The following is a 7,783-nucleotide window of genomic DNA, read 5'->3' as shown; positions in this document are numbered from 1 at the left end:
TTGTCTGCATGATCATTTTCAAGCCATCCACACAATGATTTGAATGCATGCATGGAAGACTCATTGGTTGGAGAATTATTCCATTGTCTACATCTCATCTTGAACTCCTCTTGGTCATGAGGTGGGATGCATCTTGTTGCATGCTTATGAATATTATCCTCCCAATGCCACAAACAAGTGCGCTCCTTTCCCAACATCGCATTCTCTAGGCCCCCATTAAAGACAATCCTATCAGCCCTTCAATTTTCCTGAGTTTCATCCCCCAACATGAAACCATGAAACTCTACTTTATGAAAACCCTCTTTCTCCATGACTTGGTTCAACAATATCACCTAACTCTCTCTATCCTCACCTTTGAAATCCCCAATGGCTATTGTTTGAAGTTCTTGAAGATGAGGGTTGTAAACATGGCAAGCCATGGTTGACCAACCTCAAATCCTCTTCACATGATCAAAGCAAACCAACACTGCCCAAGCTCTCCGTTGGGTCGCATCTTGTTGACTAGGTCCACACTAGAACTAGGACCCTTTGTTGACATCTTGAAAATGTGGCATCTATTGAAGGATGAAAAAGATAACTGTCCCGAGAAAACAATACTTTGGATGTAATCATATCTACTCCTTGCTTCCAATTCCAAAATACTGTCAAGGATTTGTTCACCTCCACCCTTTTGTTCCTCCACATCCTTCTTCCATCTAGACACCCTACACACAGGCACAAAGGAGAACTGATTAAACTCAAAGGTAAGAAGTATGCATTCAAGAAGAAGAGTAATGAAAAAGTACTGAGCACCTCACCTCTTATTGTCAAGCAAAGGCTCCATCCTTTTTAGCAACGCATCCAGTTCAATGTCAGTCAAGGGATTGGATTGTTCATTGTTTGGAATGATAGCTTCCAACCCATCTCTTCAGAGCACTACTCTCCATTTTCCTCAGAAATCTTTTGAACAAGGATAACTAGTCTTTGTTTTACAGTACAAGCTTCAAAATCTGTGAAAGCAATTGCAGTACACTGTTGAAGTTGAGTCAGTAAGCCAGAAGTATCTAAGAAAACACTTATAGGCATCTGTAGCACAAATAGGCATAGCAGAAATCTCGTTCAACATATCAACAAATCCCATATTTCAGGGAAGCCAACAAGCATTAGTAGCCACCATGATGTGCTCAATGAAGAAGGGATACTCAAGAAGCAGAAACAAAAGCATTGTAATCAGATTGGAGTAGGAGAGATGCATTTTGAACAACATTGATTTCACAAATGGTTGGATCAGCACGAGAACTACAAAGAAGATTTGCATACTATTGCATGTCTTGCTTTTGCATACGAGGAAGCATGGAGCTCTACAAATTAGAAAGAAAGGATTGCTACATAGGAAAGGATGAAATCAGAGATTTCCTAGAGTAATTACAAAGTAAACTCAAATCTCCATAGCTTTTCTATGGCCTCGAAACTACACTCACACATCTCCTTTTCCTGTAGGTACAATGAACGCCTATCCATTGAGTACAAAATCGACATGCATCACACTATAAGGACAAAGACCTTCAATCTCCAGTCCACAGGAGCAAAGAAGATGATGTCATCTTGAAATACATACAATATCAAAAGCACCTACCTCCCCGTACCAACAATGAAACAGATAAAAATATCACATGCATGTTCTTGCAAGCAATACAAACTCCAAGATGAATGTTAAGAAGAAATTCTCCCCTTCCAAATCTCTCCAAATAGTTTAAAAATAGTCTATCATCCAATTCTAACAGCCGTTCAAATTCTTTATGTGCCAAATCCTACAACTTTGAACTCTATCCAAATCCCCTATCTCCTAAAACTGTCCTAACCTTAACAGACATGGTACAACTGAAACAGAGTAGGCACAAAAACACTGGCTTCAATAGTTGCAGACATGATGAAGTCCTATGGCATGGAAACTTGATACATCATGAACAAAAGTCTGTGAACCATAGCTGTCAGCTGCATGATGCTTTGTAACATCCCAGCAAAGGTAGGAGCACAAATAACATGCCACAATACAATAGAAACATTTCACAAGTATGATAAGACCTTAACTCTTAGAGTTCATGAAGCATACACAATCCATACGACATAAACGAAAACATTAGGCAATATGCAAACGTTCTGAAGGACATAGTCCGTGAATACACCAGCAAAGTAGATGGAGTCAAAAAATCTTAACCAACAAATTCAACTCTCTAATTCATGTCCAATTCATCGAGCCATTGCCCCTCCATCTCCTAATAGTATCCAAAAAAAAATTATAATGCAAGACTTAACAGATTCTTGAAATCAAATCTAAGCAACAAGCTCAATTCATAGCAATGACAATGGTAGATCATATTTAAAAAATACTACATCTATACTCCATATATTCTCAACTTTCAAAGTGAAAGTAGAATATAAAACTCACATCCTAAATGTAAGCTTTCAAAGAAAAGAATGAGTTGATTAGCCATTTGCAAAGGAATTAACAAGCACACAATATTAAGGAGAATAACATGATTTCACAACAATTGAGTTGTTTGGAATAAACATGGTATAAAACAAAAAATTAGTTTGTGGCACTTCAAAAGACACTACAGAGCACAAGGCCAGGGCTAGCCTTTTGAATCTATTGCTGTAATGAATTGTAGTGATGGACAGAGAATTTTCTCTTCCTTTGAGACAAGACTTGGCCTACAGTGGATGGGAGCCAGGGTAGGTTGAGGGATCATTGACACATTTGTCTTCATTTGTTGATGCTGTTTGGTAGTGCATTGTAGCCTTGACTCGACGTGAATCCCTCCACAACAGCACACTCTATGTCCTTGGAAGTCAAGCAACTGTTAAAATAGAGAATACCCCTTATAGTTGGGTGCCTCTCAATCAAATAGTTAACACACTCACAAGGTGGCCCTATGTATTGCATGCTTCTGTCATCACGAATGGATATAGGTGGGAAGATTCACGTAGCTATATCGATAACATACTGTTCTTATACTTCCTTTGGTCAGATTGCAGCTAGAAAGGTCTAAGTCCTTGCAATTCGATTGGGTCTATGGGGTTCGTTCCTCATTCTTACTCCTTTCCTTAGCTTGAATAGAATAAATCAACCTTCCTAATCTTGTCAAATGATGTAGCCTTCTCGGCTTGACCGCTTGGTTATGCTTCCGTAGCTTTGTCGATGAAGAGGCGGATTTTTTAAACGATGGGCGGGCATCTTGTTACATAGGCACTACCCATGAGCAAAGCTTTCAATACCACGTGGACTCCACGTGCTGCCTTCTCCAAGCCCTCGCCGACACCCTTCAAATCCACCAATCAACTATGTTGTAGTACCAATCAACTATGTTTTAACGGTCGTGCAGACCTCTTTTAATTACAAAACTGTTGGGCGGTATGTATAGGGGCGGGCACTCAATTCTTTAAAACCCAAGTTCGGGTGTACGTGGGCACCCGTTGGCATATAAGCTCATTACACGTCCTTCCTGATGTAGCTTACATACACTTCTCACTGCAGCTCGGAAGACATGCAGAGCGTTCCTCGGTCAAGTGCAGGCCTGCTTGAAAGGGACGAGCACCTCCTGCCACCAGAGATGAGCCCCCCGATGGCTTCATGGAAGGGGAGCCAGGAAGGCAGTGGCGGCATACTCCGCGGGGACTCCAGCTTTCCGACCCTCGAACCGGTGGTGGAGGATTCTGCTCGAAGTACCTCGAAAAGCTCGAATTCAGGTACTCCTTAAATTTCAGCTCAAGAACCGACCGCTTCTGGCAATCAGTTTTCATTGTGGTCATGCTTCGCAGGAAGATTAAGGACAGAGCGCTTATGGGAAGAGTACTTCACGGACCCCTCCCAGTGGTGGGACAATCGGAAGGGCAAAGTAAGTGTGACCCAATGATTTGCGAGGATGAAGCGGTAAAAATACGCGGTCGTATTGGCTTGTCTGATCGAGTGCCTTATAACAGGCAAACCCAAGGGCTCCAGATTTCAAGCATAAGATTACCAAGGAGTACCTATGGGTAGACAGCTGGTACAGTCCTAGGTGGGTTGAAGACATGCTCGAGGAAAAAGAGTCCGTAATGCACGGCGTCAAAGCATCCCCCGGTCAGGTCTGGTCAAACAACGAAGACCGTCACTTTGTGGAGAGTGTCAGCAATTGCAAGGCCAGCGGTACGTCTGTAATACAGGGTAAGGCATCTAAAGCACAAGAACTGCAAGATAACAGTTGGGAGATGCTGACCTTAGAGGAGGCACTTACTTCTTTCGAACGGATGCGGCAGCTGCCTTCGGTTGAGAACTTTAGATGCATCCTGAAAAGGTGCAGAATGGGGAAAAATCTCGCACATGCCAAGCGCTTGCGTGCCTACATGTGCAAAAATGGGCTGGAATCTCATAAGTCACTGGGGAACTACCTTGTCCCAATGTTGGTGGACTGTGGAAGTATGTGCGATGCTCTGCACGTTTTTAACAGTTTGGTTCATCCAAATGAACACTCTTGGACTGCTCTCATCACCGGTTGTATTGAATGTGGGGAACTACAACAAGCCCTTGACCTTTACCAGAAAATGCTGGAGGATTGTGTGCTTCCCAGTAAGTACACGTTTGTGGCCCTATTGAAGGCCTGTGCTAAGCTGAAAGATGGGGAAAGAGGCCGAGAAATTCATGCCCAGATTGCCAAAAAGGGATTGGAAAGAGATTCCTTTCTTGGCAGCACCTTGGTGGATATGCATGCCAAATGTGGCTCACTTTCAAAAGCAAGGGCAGTGTTTGACAAGCTTCCAGTTCGAGATGTCGTCACGTGGACTGCACTAATTGCAGGATACACGGAACATGCACTTGGTGAGGAAGCTCTGAAGTGTTTCGAACAGATGCAAGTGGAGGGTGTATTTCCGGATGTAGTCACCTTTGTTTGTAGCTTGAAGGCTTGTGGCAGCATAGGAGCCATAGGTAAGGGCCAAGAAATACACGTTCAAATTGCCAGAAAGGGTTTGGAAAAAGATCCTTGTGTTGGCAACAGCTTGGTTGATATGTATGCCAAATGTGGCTTGCTTGCAAGAGCACAGGACGTGTTTGACAAGCTTCCCGTTCGAGATGTCATCTCATGGAGTGCACTAATTGCCGGATATACAGAACACGGGCATGGTGAAGAAGCTCTAAAGCATATGGAACAGATGCAGCGTGAGAAATTGTGTCCAAATGCTATTGCATTTGCTTGCAGCTTAAAAGCCTGTGGCAGTGTAGGAGCCATAGACAAGGGCCGAGAAATACATGCTGAGATTGCCAGACACGGGTTGGATAGAGATCCTTTCGTTGGGAACACCTTGGTGGATATGTATGCAAAATGTGGCTCCCTTGCAAAAGCAAGGGAATTGTTTGACAAGCTTCCAGTTCGAAGTGTAGTTTCATGGACTGCACTAATTGCAGGATATGCGGAATATGGGCATGGTGAGGAAGGTCTGCACTGTTTTGAACAGATGCAACTGGAGGGGTTCTCTCCAGATGCCGTAACATTTGTTTGCAGCTTGAAAGCTTGTGGCAGCATAGGAGCCATAGACAAGGGACGAGAAATACACTCTCAGATCTCCAGAAAGGGTTTTGACAGTGAACTTTGTATTGGCAACACCTTGGTTGATATGTATGCAAAATGTGGCTTGCTTGCAAAAGCACAGGAACTGTTTGGCAAGCTTACAGTTCGAGATGTGGTCTCGTGGAATGCGCTAATGGCAGGGTATGCAGAACACGGGCTTGGTGAGGAAGCGGTGCTTTGTTTTGAACAGATGCAACTGGAGGGGGTGTCTCCAAATGCTGTCTCATTTCTTTGTGTCTTGAAAGCTTGTGGCAGCATAGGAGTTGTAGACAAGGGCGGAGAAACGCACGCTGAGGTTGCGAGAAAGGGGCTGGAAAGAGATCCTTATGTTGGCAACACCCTAGTTGATATGTATGTCAAATGTGGCTCGTTTGCAAAAGCACGGGAAGTGTTTGACAAGCTTCCATGTCGAGATGTAATCTTGTGGAATGCACTAATTGCAGGATATGTGGAACATGAGCTTGGTGAGGAAGCGCTGAACTGTTTTGAACAGATGCAACTGGAAGGTGTGCCTCCGAATCCTGTCACGTTTGTTTGCAGCTTGAAAGCGTGTGGCAGCATAGGAGCAATACTAAAGGGCCAAGAAATACATGCTGTGATTGCCAGAAAAGGGCTGCAAAGAGATCCTTTTATTGGTAATACGTTGGTTGATATGTATGCCAAATGTGGCTTGTTCGCAGAAGCACAGGATGCATTTGACAATCTTCTTGTTCGAGATGTAGTCTCATGGGGTGCTCTAATCGCAGGGTATGCAGAACACGGGCTTTGTGAGGAAGCCCTCAACTATTTCGAGCTGATGCAACTTGAGGGTGTCTCTCCTAATGTAGTCTTGTGGAATGCACTTATCATGGGATATGCTCAGCTAGGAGAAAGTGAGGTTGTTTTCCATATGCTGGAGAGAATGAGAGGAGGAGGCATAAAGCCAAACAAGGTCACATTCCTTGGTGTTCTCACTGTTTGCAGTCACGTGGGTCTAGTAGAGAAGGGCCAGAAGTACTTTGAGGCTATGCATATGGACTTTGGCGTCACTCCCACCATCGAGCACTACAATTGCATGGTTGATCTCCTTGGCCGTGCAGGCCAATTAGATGAGGCTGTAGTGATGGTGGAGAAGATGCAATTCCAGCCTGATCTTTCAGTGTGGCTTACTGTGTTGGGTGCTTGTCAGAAGAGGGGTAATGTGGAGCTTGGAAGACAGGCCTTTGAACATGCAGTGCGGTTAAATGAAAAGGATGCTGCAGCTTATGTCTTGATGTCTAACATATGTGTAGATGCTCAAGATCGAGGCAATGAGAGTTGAAGAACAAGCATGGAAGAAGCCTGGACAGCAGAGTTGGACTGACGTTGATGGAATCGTGCATACCTTTCTGGCAGGGGGTACAAAACATTCTCAAAGTCAAGATATACATGTAAGGTTAGATTCACCCAAAGATGCGGGAGGAAGGATATGCACCAGATTTGCATTCGTGTCACAGAATAAATTCGAAGATGCACAGAAAGATGGTTTGTGGCCATGTTGAGAAGCTGGCTATCGTGTGCGAATCTGTAGTTTCTAGAAATGAAGCATACAAATTTTATAAAATGAGCTGACCTCAAAAGTTTTGCAGTTTCTGGAAATTACAGCTCTAAACCTTTATGGATGTGGTTCTTGCACTTATTAGAATTCCCTTGTGATTTTCATGATTATGTTTTGAAATATTGTAATATTTAAAATTACGATTACCAATGCCATCGAATTGGATATAAAAGGATGATCTCAAAGGTTGCAAAATCAGAACTGATATTATATTAACACTCTTTTAGCACTCCAGCTTGTACAGCATTAATTATGTAGCGCACCATTTGAAAAGGAAATTCTATGTTGGAAATGGAAGTGAGAGAATGGAGCTGAAATAAAATTGCAGCAACAGGAATGAACTAGAAAGCTAGGGTAGTGAGAGAGACAAAACCCTAGGAACTAGGGTCAAAACATGTGTGGTGACTAACTCACCCACAAACTCAACCTCTAACTAAGGTTAGGGGAAAAAAACCTTATAAAGGAAGAAGTGCCCCTAACCCTTAATACATTGGCCACTGCCTTAGGAAAATATTTCTAAACTCCCTTGCAGTGACAGTGTCACAATGTGCGAGGTAGATATTAATCACCCAAACGGATATATGTTCAAATCTTTTGCAGAAATTCTCAAACTTTGGACGAG

The 7,783-nt window shown here is 43.2% G+C and overlaps 1 pseudogene across 1 annotated transcript; it reads left to right on the top strand.

Moving 5' to 3' along the window:
• Window positions 1-3,475: 3,475 nt before the first annotated feature.
• Window positions 3,476-7,243, top strand: LOC147900381 (pentatricopeptide repeat-containing protein At3g53360, mitochondrial-like; annotated as a pseudogene). The gene is made up of 3 exons (XR_015541303.1): window positions 3,476-3,729; window positions 3,802-3,878; window positions 3,964-7,243. The product of XR_015541303.1 is annotated as a pentatricopeptide repeat-containing protein At3g53360, mitochondrial-like (transcript).
• Window positions 7,244-7,783: the final 540 nt, after the last annotated feature.

The sequence above is a fragment of the Dipteris shenzhenensis genome, chromosome 7 (assembly GCF_047967505.1).
Source record: "Dipteris shenzhenensis isolate YYH24624 ecotype China chromosome 7, Dip_SZ_1.0, whole genome shotgun sequence".
Lineage (NCBI taxonomy): Eukaryota > Viridiplantae > Streptophyta > Polypodiopsida > Gleicheniales > Dipteridaceae > Dipteris > Dipteris shenzhenensis.
This window is presented reverse-complemented; position numbering and strand designations above follow the sequence as displayed.